We start from the raw sequence: 14,153 nt of genomic DNA, 5'->3' as shown, positions 1-14,153 counted from the left end.
TAAAATCATCACATCTATATTGCAATGATTCAACAAAGTATTCTTATTTTTCCTTCCTTACAGAAAAAAGTGAAACAAACGGAACAGCCACTTAGGTTTCTCTATATCTTCGCTGGTTGCACATAAATGAAGCTGCAGTGCTTTGTACTTCCACATTTGTAACCCCTTGCCTGAAGAGCAATAGTTTTGTGAAAGTCACAAGGATTGTTTTTTCTGCACTCTTTGTCTTTTTGATTATGGGGAACTACAGTCTCCTAAAAGAGAGAATTAAATGCCGTGTTTTTAAATACTAAAGAATAAAACAACAACAAAAGAGATCCCTAAAAAGTAGGTTCAACACCTTAGCTTAAAATACCCGAAATGAACTCCTGTCTCCAGGACTATTCCTACAAACGTGACCCAATGTATGTGCGCCAGTGTTTAAAGTCTTTATAATGTCTCCACATACTCAAGATTCTGACTTGTAAACTGACTCAAAGAGGGCAAAATCACTGCAGCTACAAAGAACCTTCCACTGTAAAATTCCACAGATATTTCCAGTAAAACAGTACTAAGCAGCCTACCATTCAACGGAGTTATCCACCTTTACCACTTGAAACACAGTGACATCTTTAAAATTCACATGAGGCATGTCTGTTCACAAATACGCTCCTGAAACTGCAAAATTTCTCAATCTCTAAGTAAGTGGCAGAGAAAATTAAGATGTAGTGGTTACCCTTTTTTATTCCTGGAAACAGCAGTTTCCTGGGATGGAATAAATACCTGACCTGCTGTGTGCAGTTGCTGAAAGATGGTCCTAAAGAAAGATTTACATGCTGGCTGTAAAGAGGGAATTAGAATAGTATCAGAACTCAGATCAAGACACTTACAATCCGAAAATTCAGATGAACCTTCACCTGAAGGCATTTTTCAGAGTAACCAACAAGAGGTACACATTGGCACTGCTCAGTCATACTATTCCAGTTTCACCACTGTACTTTTTCCTTTTTCCACTCAGGAAAGTAATCTGCATTTGTAATTAATTTCTGATATAAACTCTACCATCTTAAATACATGCTAGCTATTAATTAATAATGTGTTATACTTACTAGGTAATATTAATCCACTCAATTTATTATTTCTTCTATGAGACGCTTGTTGGCTGATATAAGCAGTGTTAACTACAGCGGTGGCACACAGTGCATTAACAACTTAGAGGTGAAAGTCCTATGGGGTCTAGAAATTCCCATTACTCTAAATCTTCCATTTTAACAAAATCACAACTTGTGTTCAAAAAAAGAAAAGTTTAATCAATGTGTATTCAGTCTATTCTAGGAAAATGAGAGATGACCTTCACTTCAGTAGCAACTGGCTTACACTGTCCAGCTATGCATACAGAGGCATCTTGTGTTTGCTTTGATGGCCTGCACATGCCAGGGCTTGATGTCATTGATAGACTGACATTGCTCTGTTCTCACACAAAAAACTTTATTAGCATAACAGAAGATCTGAAAGTGTGCTATCCCCCTTTCTAAATATCTTCCCCATCTGCTGCTGGGTGACATATGTAATCTCCTTCCCTTGCCTATTTCCTAGAACACTGCAGAACTCCACGGGAAGAGTCTGGTCGCATCTGTCTTGGGAGCAAGTCTATTGTTTGTGAGATAATTACTCTGTCCTTGTTGACTTGCAGCAATAACTGAGAACAAAATCACCTAATAAGCCAAGTTACCTAGTAATATAGCACATTATAACAGCAATGATTGCATACAAACTTTGAACCCCCTTTAGTGCCAATTAATTTCAAGAGCATTAGCACCAACAGTAAACAAATACGAAGCAGTTTAACTAATTAAAGCTTACTACGTAATAGGCTTGTAGCTTCAATTATCATTTTTCATGTTAGTCATCTGAAACTGTAATGATATGTACCAGCTGGGAAACATGTGCCTAGTCCCACAGCAACAGGTAAATGGAACAGTTTTTGAAACTATGTCATGAGCTTTCCTAGGAAAAGTGCTAACTAAGCCTTATCAACAGAGACAAACAGCAGATGGCAACAAATGTGCCAAGAGACATTTCATCCTCCAGGAAGAGTTCAACACTAGGCATCAGCAAAAAAGGAGCAGAGTTGGAAGCACAGCTCCCACAGATCTTACCCAGCTGCTCTCTTCTGTAGGAAAAAGAATGAAGAAAAAACACCCCAAACACAAAATCAAAACCCAAACCTAGTTAGGCAGTGATTCTCACCCTAATGTGCAGACTTCATGTGTAATCCATCTACATTTCTTTCCCAGAAAGTCCAGCTTCAGGTGCAGCTCAGCAAAGCAGCTGAAGCCCTTTTCCCCACTAGAAGCTTCATTCTCAGCTCCCAGTGAACAAAAATTTGCTTAAATCCTGACATTGACTCCCAAGTTTGGCTTAAAGGGTTCAATAAATGTTTGCTATTTTAATTGTATGTACAAAAGAGGACTAATTATCCAATCTTTTTGGACTTCTTGCACACTTCTGGACTGAATGGAGTCTCAAAAGTTGCTTGTCCTTTAGCATGATGCAGTATTTCTCTTTAACAGTTCTGAGCATTCAGTGCTTCCAGGTTATTTTTGTGACTTGAAGACCCACAGCTATCTTCTCTAGATCATTTTATTTTACTCTTGACATTTAACTTCTTGACACACTGACTGAACTAAGCACTGAGGTAAAAGTAATTTTCATGTTTTCATTTTCACATTTTGACTTCAAGATACTGCAGTTATCAGAGAAGCTGCTAGCATTTTTGGACAATTAATCTCCTTTTGAACTATCCTATCAACAATTCCACTTCTCCCTTTGTTCCACCCCCACCTCTAAGCAAGTACACACCAAGAAGCACATTCAAGTACTGGTTTGGGAAGCAAACACGGAAAACATGAAAGAGGAAAACAAATAAAATAACAAAACCAACTACTTGCCATATAAGCAAATCTATTTGCAGTTCATGCTACTTTTTCTTTTCCAAACACTAAGGACAGCCAACTTCATACTTAAGGACCTATGCCCATTTCATTTCAAAAGCAGTTAAAGGCAAAACATATCAAGGATTTTTTTCATTATGTGTATGCATATTGGCTCAGGTTTTCCCAAACTCCATCTCTCCCAAAACTCATTTTAACAGCTCAGAACTTCAGAGAGCACCAAGACTTCCTTCCAGGGAACAAGTATAACTGCTCTCTTTATGGTGGATAACTGTAGTCCTAAAACATCTACTGGCTATGACACAAATACCAAAAATTAAAGACAAAACCCAACAACTCTATGTTATGCAAAGTATGCAAAAAGTTGGTTGGGGTTTTTTTAAAGTCAAGAAAAACTTTTTGAGCCATAACAAACCCATTAACAATGCCTCCTACCAACACTGTCCAAAGAGATTAAATGATGAAAGGAACATCTTGTTTATATAAAACTGCAAAACACCCCTTTATGCTCAAGAGCTATACAGCAAGCCTGTGATGGTCTGTGTACAACACAAACTATTAATAAACTACTAACCACAGTTCCTCTCAGAGAGAGGGGCTGACAGACAGTCACAGAACAGACTTTCCTTAAGTTAAGATGGAAAAGGCCAGGGACAAATACTAAGTCAGTACTGATACTTGATAATTGTGATAATCTACTACCACACATGCCTGACATACTCTTCAAAGCAAAGAGGAGTTGCTTGGCTTAGCAGGGAGGCTATCCCCTATTATGCAGACCAGCTGAGCCAAAAGCTATGCAGTACTGTATGGAATAACAGAAGGATCATTTCTGGAATAGTCCTATAAATGACACTTCATACAGCTTTACCATCAGATCTCCTCTGGAAGATCTATTTCTTTTTCCATTTTAAGAAAAAAAGCGGGGGGAGAAAAGTAAAGCAAGATCTATGTGGGGAAGGAAAAAGCTGACTTTAAATATGCTAATAGAATAAACATCAGACAACAAAAAGTTATTCCTAGAGTGAAAATTAATAAAAAGGAAATTGGGACAGCTGCACAGTCCAAAATTGGCACTGATTTTCAGAGAAGGAATAGGATCCCTCCAACTCTTACTAAATGGCTCAGGAATCCCTGGCAAAAAAAATCAAACAGTTTCTTTAAAAAAATTGCTGTAATTTAACACAGTATTTAGAATAGAGCAAAGTGACACAAGCTTACACTCCACGCTGAAAGCTGAAACAGACAAACAAAAGCCACAGTTAATTAATATTTCCTTGGTCACCATGTCAGAAGCCCATCCTTCTGAAGAAAACCCAAAACTACATGAGCTGCTCATATATGAAAGATGAGAAACTTTCATAATTATTTTAAGTTCAAGATCTACCACCAAAATATGGGATGGCAAAAGGCCAGCACACTGAACAAGGGTGGGAGAGAAGGTTATTTTTATTTGAATGGAATTTAAAAAAAAAATTATGTGGCTATCTTCCACAGAAGCCTAAGAGCAATCGAAATCATTATAAATGCCACTAGATCCCTATAAAATGCAACTATCTCTGGGCCATAGAAGGAACTGCTTTCATTAAGAATTTACTTGGAAGTAAAAGGAAAGCATCTGCCCTGCAACCCATCAGGCATTAATTCCAAATACTTTAAGACCAGGTGAAGAGCTAGAATGCAATGAATTACAAACAAGCATGTCAAAATTGCATGAAGAATCAGAATCTGATTGGCTTACTAGTTTGTTTGGCAATTGGCAAATTGTGGGATGGATCAAAAATCTACTTAAAACTGGATGCCTGATCCTCCTATTGGTTATTTTTTGCATCCTGCTCATTGTGCCATCTTTATTGTCTTCTTTGCAAAGGGCCCTGCAAAAGTCAATAAACTCTGCCTTTGTAATACAAAAACAAAAGGGGGCACCTGATGAGGCTGACAGCTGATCTGGGGGCCTCACAGAGCCTGACCTAAAATCGGTCAGAATTTACCTGTGAGAATTTTACAGTGGAAATTTTGCAGCTTCAGGGAAACCCACAGAGAAGACCAAGAAGATAATCAATGAGAGAAGATGTTCTGGACACAAGGAGAAGGTGTTCTTGCTATGGGACATTAAGTGTGTACAAGGAAGAACTTGTGGATAATATGTAGCAACTACATCTTTGCTTGTACAGCTAATTGTTTTACTGCCTGAATGGTCATTGCTTTTTAGACAGCCTTGTCCTTGTTTGTTAAGCAGCCAATCTCAATAGGCCACAGCAATTGTGAAGAAATATAAGAACAGCAGTAGAGAAAATAGAAAATCCCTCTCTCTCTCGACTTTGGATTACGACAAGTGTGTGGTGTTATGTCCGCCTCGACAAAAGCCACACTCTAAGACCAGCTGAAGAGCTAGCATGCAAATTGGGAGGAAAATTTCATGTGTGTCAGCTTTTCCTTAATTTTTTTAGAATCAGTGGGAAGTTTCTCACTGTAGGAGTACACGGCTAATTCAATTTATACATATACATATGTTAGCATAATACACTTTTTAAAAGTGGGAGCTTTCATAATCTACTCTTGATTCAGCAAGACATTTTTATTCCAGGATGAAGTGTTTCAGTTCCCTAAATTCAGCCCAATCTTGTTACAAGTCAGAAGCATTGCTCTGTGATTTACATAAAAGCATTTCCACTGAACTAAGCAGCAACTGACGGATCAGATAAAGGGGTTCCAGATAACATTTAAATAGCTGTGCTAATTACACCACACAGAGATAGGAACACGATCCCTTACTCAAATCCTCAGAGTAACCATCCAGAACACTGAAGAGAAGAGGAAAAAAAAGTAAAATAGTGCAAGTCATAAGACAGCATGTAAAGGAATTTTTAAAAACCCAAACATTCTGCATAAAGGAGGTAATCTCAACTAATTAGATGCCATAATGATCTTCTCACAATCTGTTAGGAGAGAGTAGTAGCTAATAACTCCACAGATTTCCTCCAATCCTTTCACCAGGAAGGAATAGCAGTTTCTAAGTCATTACTGCTCTGTCATCCTGGATCACTGCCAAGAATGTAGAACTTCAGAACACCTGTCAATTAACACATTCCTACTGAAGGCAGGCTCATCTTCCAATCTATTAAAAATTAGTGATCACAAAAAGCAGTCAGATCAAAACACAGCAAAATTAAAATTAGAAGTGACTTCTTGAAGGACAACAGCCTTCAACAACAACAAAAATCAAGAGTAGTGTCTCTGCTGAAGTAACTATATACATACTTTGGAAGACAAACTACATGATGTAACAGACCTTTTTCCATCCCTACCATCTGTGGTACACAGTTGTACATACAAAAATGACTGGCCACTTGACGGACAATTGTGTGCAAGAGTCAGATCTAAAGCTTTTCTCTAATCAAAGCTTTCTGCAGGGGTTCTCAGGCTAAGTACGGGCTTCTCATTGATTTTCCTTTATCCCCAGGATGAACTATTTCTACCTCTAAGTTGAAAAATATGAAGCTATGCATTGAACCAAAAAACCCCAGGTACAATACATATTAAAACATCAAGGCAAAGGTGCAACTACAATTTAAAGAGACCAAAAGATTTCTGAGCAAAGACAAAAATGGTATTTACCTAAGTCCAAAGATGATATGGAGTTCTGAGGGACATGGGGAGGAAAGGGGAGAAATTAAGGTGGTCACACGTAAACCAAAACATCAGCTGTCATTGACTTAAATCTCATTTGTTCAAAAAGCAAAGGGTACAACCAAGGAAGTTATAGATTCAACAAGTAAATTTCCAACCAGAGCAAAACCAACCAGAAGGCTGCAATAGACTCGAGCACAGGACTAAGACATTCCTATGGTTTTATGTCAGTCTTCCACCTGCTAATTCCAAATTACTGCACAAAGCTTGTGACAGTTTAATATCCCAGAACAAATTAAAAGCATCAAGGAAGAAAACTCAAGTTGACAACGAAAACATTTTTTGCACTGAAGTCAGAGAAAACAGGAAAGAAATTATTAGTGTGCAAACTGTGGTATTGCCTAATAAAATGACAACGCACACAGAACAAGTCAGAGAACCAAACCAAAGGGCAAAGCAGCCCAAGTGTAGAGCCCTCACTTTAGCATGGCTACCCTTCTCCCCAGCAACTGTTCTGCAGATTCACTTTCCTTGGATTAAAAAAAAAAAAAAAAAAAAAAAGTGTTTGTACCTCGAGGTCTCCTCTGTGCTTACCCAGTCATTTCAGGAAATATGACCCTGAACTTGATCAAAGCAGATTATTACACTGTCCTACTTTTCTGGTAACTTCCAATAGTTTAAACATGCCAATTTCTGCTCTGTTTCATGAACAAGGCAACTAATTTGAAAGAAAGCATTAATGCTTTTTGCTTTTTTTTTTTAACCAAAGGCGTATCAATCACCAGTGTCCAAATTTTAAAAGTTTCTCCAGTCTCATGTAACTACCAAGACTAGCACAAGCTCACAGAGAAATGACTGCCAGGTACTAAACCCTGCAGCAGGGTTCAAATAATTCCAAAGGTCCCATCATTCCACGTTTTTGATGAGCACTGCTTGATAAGCAAGTCACTTCAGTGACACAAGTGGGAACCACTTCCCACTCCCAACAACCTAAAAAACTATTTCTTGCTCTTTCTAAAGGCTGCCAGTTAGAAAGTATGAAAACATAGAAAGATTAACATGAAAGGTAAAGGGAAATGAGTATTTTATTTTTAAATTTTTTTAACTAATCCAGGTGTTGAAACAGGATTTTATGGAGCATCTACTCCTAGTGGTTCAAATAAGCAAACACGAGTATCAAATTGTAAACCATATAATCAACATACATAATTTAATCCTACTCCCTGAACCCTTACCCATATTTGATAAAGGGAATAGTCTGAAGCTAAAGACAACACAGACACCAGCAATATCTCCTGCATTACATCATGTATAACTGCTGGAAGGAAAGCCAACAGAGCAAGCATAATGCTAGTGTGTCTCAATCACTGCTCAAGCTCTAAAATTTGGGGGATTTAGCTCATCCAGCTTTGACACTGCCTTCTTTCTACTGCAAAAGGAGTCAGAACAAATTACCTTAGGCTGTATGCATAATTTACAGCCTTCCTTGCTTATGTTAAGAGATCAGGTATGCCCCAGCTTGTTAAACTACACCTACTTCTCAAGAGTCCTTTGTTACAACCAGAATTCTTGATGCTGCCCACCAAGATCTCCTATATCCTTACAAGGTACTGCACCTGCAGCAGCAGAGACAGTCCATTTTTCACATATAAATAAAGGTCTTAAACTCTTTCATCTGTCTCATAAGTATATTTTGGTGCTGAAAATAGCATAAGCTGTTTATGCTTATCTTCTAAATTAAGCCAATGAATCTTGGCACAGGCCCAGTGAAAGGACATAACATGCAAGAGACCACACGACCTGATCTACACAGCAAAACCTGCATTCAAAGTACTCAAACATTATTTTTTTAGCCCTGAAACCAAAACAGCCTGGTAAGAACAAGTATCACTGCTGACATATCCTCATTCTTCCAGTTTTCTTCCCTTCAAATGACAAGTTTAATCTGTTGGATCTTGCTGACCATGGTGATAAGCCTCAGTGAGAATTAAAGGAACTTCTCAACCGATGGTCACAAACCAGCTTTGGTTCGAAGGGATCTCTGGACATCGTTTAACCCAGCCTCTGGCCCCAGACAGGGCTAGACCTGGCATCTCTGGGAAGAGTCTGGCTTCTTCTAGACAGCCTCCATTAGGTTGTTGAGGATCACAATTAATTCCATCCTCAAACAATTTTTTCCAGAGTAAAAGAAACCCAGCTTTCAGCCTCTCCCTATATATCAAAGTAGGATCATCACCATCCTGAAACCACTACCTGAAAACAACAGACCTAGTAGGCTCAAATGAGTATTTATCCAAGAGGGAAAAGAACAGATCATCTCATTGTGGATGGAGTCAAAACCTTCTAATAGAATTTGTGGTGAAAAAGTCAGCTTTTGCACAGTGGGCAAGATTCCCAGGAAATATATGAAAATTTCTGATGATGAGATCAAGGTGTCATATCTTTGAAGGACAGTATGAATATTTATTTAAGTCTCGTGGGAGACAGACACTTCAGTTAGACTGTTTTTCTATCCTCTTAGGAATAGTGCTTGAAAATGAAAATTATTTTTAACTCCTATTTGAAGTATCTTTTATTTCAAAAACTTTATTACCATCTAGATATCCAAACCCAGGGTTTCTAGAACAAGCCAACGTCCAATTTAAGATGAATGCATGATGCAAATGAGTGAGGCAATAAGATCCTAAAGAACAGCTTCTGCAGAAGTCTCAAAACCCCAAGTATTTTTTGATAAGCTACTAATGAACCAAGAAAATGTGTACTGCAAAGACATGTAGTGCTAACAAATATACAGACTGGAGAAAAACATTAAAGCATCAGTTAGCATTTGTAATCTAACCTTAACAGTGGGTTTTGGAAAACGAATGTGTTTGAAAACAGAATCAAGGCAGTTTACAAATGGTGGAGCGATGGTGCTAAAGCTCTCAACCTTCATGGTGAAGCACCTGTGCTACTGTGTCTCCCTTTTATAAGGCATCCTATGAGAGAACCATGAAGGATCTCTGTTAATCCCTGCAATATTCTAGATAGGTTTAAAGAATTTCTTTAGTAATTCTGAAGCTGAAGCATGGCAGACTTCATCTGCAGTGCATGATTCAAGCGCATTCCCCAATGCTTTATTGAACACCTGAGGTCTTTCCTGTTACCACTGGATGTGGAGAGACATTTCTACCTCTCCTAATCTTGAGGTATCAGCTCTCTACCAGCACATACAGCTTCTAAAAGGGGACACACTGTTACATTTCAGATACAGAGAATGTTCCAGAGACCTTGCTCTTCCCAGTACTCTGGTTCTCAGTTTTACCACAATTCTGGGTGAGGAATATCTTGCTGTTACCTAGTCAGCCAGGTTAAGATATGATGCAAGCAAAAATCTGGTTTTTGGCAGGAGAGAAAAAAAATACAAGATAGGAAACCTTAAGAAAAAATCAAAAGTACAGAAGAAAGACAACAACAACCAAAGAAACCTCCACGTGTCATCCTATTAACAGTAACCCCCCAGTTTCACAGTCAAGTATGAGCCAGAAAATGGCTGGTCATGCCTGACCCCTTACATCTCACACTGGGCCTGCCTCCACTTCCCAACCTCCTCCTTTTCCACCAGTGCTCAGAGCACGCAGTGACTCACTGAGCCATTGATCCAACTGAAATCAATTTGGTTTTCCTCTGGAGTTAGTTTTCAACTCAGATCACCAGCCTGATCCAACTCACCATGGGGCCATGCAATTGCTATAACCCATCCACAGAAATCAGCAGTCAGGAAGTGAGAGGCACCACACCTCTTGTAATAGCACAGTCATAAAATAAGCAGTGAAAAAAGAAAAAAAAAAAAGAAAAGATTTCTCTATTCATCTGACTTGCTGTACAATCAGTCTGAATCTGATCAATCTTCCTAAACATTAAATAAAACCTTTCTGTCCAGAGGAGGAAAAAAAAAATACCAGCATGCCATCCAAAATAATTTTTTTTTTTTCCCTTCTCACTAATTTCCTCCTCACCCAAAATATTCTGGCCATTCTTAATTGAAATGTTTCATTTCCTCTCCTTGGAGATGCAAAAGTCTGTATTAGACCAGATGTCTTCTCCTGCACGTGACTACCAATAATATTTCAACAAATGTTACGATGCTCCATACTTCTTCTGCTACTTGGTACTCAGTTCACATTTCCAGATTATATGCAGCCTCTACTCGTCTACTCCAACTTGTTTTGGATATCAGCATGCAGAGTAACATACATAGCTTTTTCACAGGCTCACAATTGCACACATAATGATAAATTTAACAGCTGGGGCAAATGATTTAACCCCACCAGTTCCCATTTAAGGACAATGCAGCAATTTAGCACTATTTCTCCCAAGATTTTGGTTGGCCATTTTTATATTTAAAAGCAGCTAGAAACTCCTTGCCTAGCCCTTTTGCCATGAAGTTCCATGTCTTCCAAAATTGTTATACTGATGTTACACCCCCAGTTTAAATATAGATGGCATGCTTATAACGAGACATTAGGAGGCTCCTTTCCCTCTTTTAGCAATCCCCTTTCTCCTATAGTACAACATGGAAGAAACCAGGAGTCTGTCTGTCAATTGCCCCATTCACGTGACAACTCTTGCAGACTGTATAACCAATGCTTTAGGTACAATTAAGAGAAAGCAGTTGATGATCATTTTCCCTGGATGAACGAGACTTTAAAAAAAATATAAAAAAAAAAGAAGTGCCTGGATTTCTTTACAGATCATAATTACAGTAGACGGCCATTAACCTGCTTACCTACCCTTAATTTTTTTTAAATGAGCTCATCTTTCTCCACTTCATTTTTCTCCTCCCTCATCCATTCTTCTCCCAGACTGCAGCAATAACATGCTTTTATTCTTTCCTTTTGACTGCCAGGGCCTTAAACTAATTATTAATTGAGAATGTATCTAAAGGATCTGAATGAGAAAGTTGGAATTAACCCAATTGCCTCTTTCCCCCTTTTATTTTGCATAATTGAACACTAGGTCTACCTGGCAGCACTGCTGAAAACAGCAAACGAGTTGTTTTCCTTTCAAAGGCAAGTTTGCTTGGGCAAAAATATGCAACAGCAAAAAACAACACAGAAAAAAATCAAGTACCTGGAAAAGGCCTCAGCATTGAGTGAAAGCCATTAGCAAGCAAGCTGTCTACTGTTAAATTCTCTCAACAACTTTGCTGTCCTGTAGGAGAATCCTGCAGCAAACAGCATCCTGCATTTAGGAAACCAGACAACTGACACTTCATCAAAAGGCTTGTCCTTTAGAGAGACTAAAACGGCATGACCTGACACTGCCTGCTGGTGCAGAGCTGGCTGGTTGTACAGCTCCGACTCATCTTGTTTCCAGTTGTTAAATTACATTAAAGGACAGCTAAAAATATATTAAATATTTTCCTATTACTTTTCCATGCAAGCAACTGCTATAGTTACAACAAGAGTAATGTCCAGGCAAACGCTTAGTAACATGAGGGGTGGAGAAGAAAATCCAGGAATCCCTCTAAAACATTCCTGATCAATAATACAACATTTGGATCGCAGATGAAGAAAGAATTTTTTTTTTTGCTGAACTGATGCATTTCTTACAGTCAAAACAGAAAAATATTTACATTTGACAAAATGGTCAACTAGATCTGAGCTATAGTTTTAATTCACTTCCACCCCAAATTTTTGCCTTTTTTTTCTTCCGAAACACACCCGAACTTAGCAGTCTACCTGTGACACACCATACACTAAACTCTGACAAATTCACACTGATATGCCCCTGTTAAATATTACCCGCAAATGAAAAACAAGGAAAACCCGTTCGAAAATCCCGATAATCAACGTTTAAACACTGACAAAAACGAGTCTTAATTGATTAAGGATCTCAAGGTCTCTATCGCCATCTAGCGAAAACTGCCCGCCATTACCACACCGTCCCCTCAAACGCGGCCCCTGGAATTGTCGACACACACGCTAAACTCTGCTGGATCCAGCCTGCCCACGGCCAGGGATGTAAGGCTTCGCTACATTTCTACTCCCTGTCTCAAGGAAAATAAAGATCAAGCACTGGCCCGTATCTCGCTAAGGCTGACTGAAGAGAACTGAGCTTTCATGGATTACACTGCCACAGAATCATAGAATGGTTTGGGTTGGAAGGGACCTTAAAGATCATCTACTTCTGTGATCTGGCTTTTTATGAATGGCCTAATACTTCTGCCATCAAAATGAACATGTCAAGTTCTACTAATATAGTTCACAAGTTCACTAACATAGTCACACACAAGTTTTTAAAATGGCAGTGTGCAATTACAAGTATTTTTTAGTCACCATAAGGAATCCCATGGCAGCTCCACTACTGCTCTCCAAACCACAAAGAGAAGTTAAGAGTCAGGAGAGGTGGCACTCAGCACTTGGCATCAAGCGCTTGAATCTTCCCACAACTTCAGTGCAAAGGTTGTCACTCACACAGTTGAAAAGCATCAATTTACAGGACTCATCAAAACTCATTCTCAGCTACCTTAAAACTTCATGCTAGTATGAGCTTTAACAACTTCAACATGAAATACGTATTTCCCACTTTCAATTATTCTGCTAAGACTTACAATTGAACTGTAATTGTGTTAGTGCAAATATTAAGTTCAGTTTTCATCCCACACAGTATTTTTCCCACTTAGACTTCTACAAGCCTACCTGCATTTACTCAGGTGCCCTTGACAACAGTAAAAAAAAAAAAAAGTATTAATTGCAGATCATCAGAAAAGGCCGTTTAAATTTAGACCATAAATTTTCCATAATAGTTACTTTTTAATTAACCTTTTCCCATAGAGAATCCAAACCTCCGGATACTTAAACATTTACTTCTTTTATATTAGAGTGGTAAGAGGAAACCTATGAATAGAAAGACTAATATAAAAATTGAAAGTAATGTTTTTCCAGATTAGATATTTCAACTTAGAAAACAAAACAAAACAAAACAACCCCCAGAAAACTAAGGTGTCCTCATGTCATCTTCTGTGGCAAGAACTCAAATGTGTGCAAAGGCTTGGCAGAAGCCAGCACAGGTCTAGCACCACCAGAATTTAAGAGGTAAGAAATCCCTTACAACCAAAGATCAACTATGTAAGAGAAACCATCTCTAATTACTCCCCAGCACATTCTGTAGCACCTATTTAGGATCTCCTCATTTCACCATCACACTGGAACATAATGCAGAAATACCAGAATTTCAAGCTGTTATAACTGATACGTTACAGATAAATGAGAATAAACTCTGTATGCAAATGAAAGGTATTTCCCCATCTTAACAGAGGCCAAAAGCTTAAGTATCCATAGAATACCAGGCTTGTGGCAGGTGGTCCATACGACATATGGAGATCATTTTAAAAAAACTAAGAAACAAGTAGAATTCATTACTTTTAAAATACCACTAGAAAATATAAAGCTATGATACTCAGCTGCTTTGCATGCCAACCTCATAGACAAATATATCAAAATCTCACAACAACAAACACAATACCTTATTAAAGGAAACATTAACTTTTGAATTCACGTGGCTACATGGCACATTTGCAGTTACCAAACTGGGAAATTATTTCTG

General features: G+C 38.4%; 1 protein-coding gene across 5 annotated transcripts in view; it reads right to left on the bottom strand.

Annotated features, from left to right (window-relative positions):
* Positions 1–14,153, bottom strand: part of POLA1 (DNA polymerase alpha 1, catalytic subunit) — a 188,091-nt gene that overhangs the window by 140,896 nt on the left and 33,042 nt on the right. The gene's annotated exons all lie outside the window — the stretch shown is intronic.

Source organism: Corvus moneduloides, chromosome 2 (assembly GCF_009650955.1).
Source record: "Corvus moneduloides isolate bCorMon1 chromosome 2, bCorMon1.pri, whole genome shotgun sequence".
NCBI classification, from domain to species: domain Eukaryota; kingdom Metazoa; phylum Chordata; class Aves; order Passeriformes; family Corvidae; genus Corvus; species Corvus moneduloides.
Note: the sequence above shows the minus strand (reverse complement) of the source record. Positions and strands in the feature narration are given on the sequence as shown.